A 455-nucleotide genomic window follows, 5' to 3' on the forward strand; every position below is an offset into this window, starting at 1 on the left:
CGAATTGCAACGGCTAGGGTTTTTGAAACCACTGGTGTGGATTTCGCCGACCCACTCTACGTAAAGACTGATGGAGACGACATCCGTAAAAAGGTCTACATAATGCTGTTTACTTGCGCAGCAATTCGCGCGGTGCACTTGGAGTTAGTTGCTGACATGACCGTTAATAGCTGTATCGAGGCTTTGCGGAGGTTTATAGCAAGGCGCGGTACACCCAAAATCATAATCTCCGATAATGCTAGAACATTTAAAAGAGCGGACCTGGAGCTCCGAAAACTTGAAGAACTGGTGAAAAAGAAGGAGGTATTACAGCTGGCTGCACATAAAGGTATCACATGGAGATACATCCCTGAGAGAGCGGCATGGTGGGGCGGTTTTTGGGAACGCCTGGTGCGGTCGGTCAAAAACGCTTTAAAAGCATCAATTGGCAGAGCGGTGCTAACATCAGAGGAGCT

The sequence above is a fragment of the Rhagoletis pomonella genome, unplaced genomic scaffold, assembly GCF_013731165.1.
Source record: "Rhagoletis pomonella isolate Grant_MI unplaced genomic scaffold, Rhpom_1.0 Rhpom_scaffold_00002, whole genome shotgun sequence".
In the NCBI taxonomy this organism is placed as follows: Eukaryota; Metazoa; Arthropoda; class Insecta; order Diptera; family Tephritidae; genus Rhagoletis; species Rhagoletis pomonella.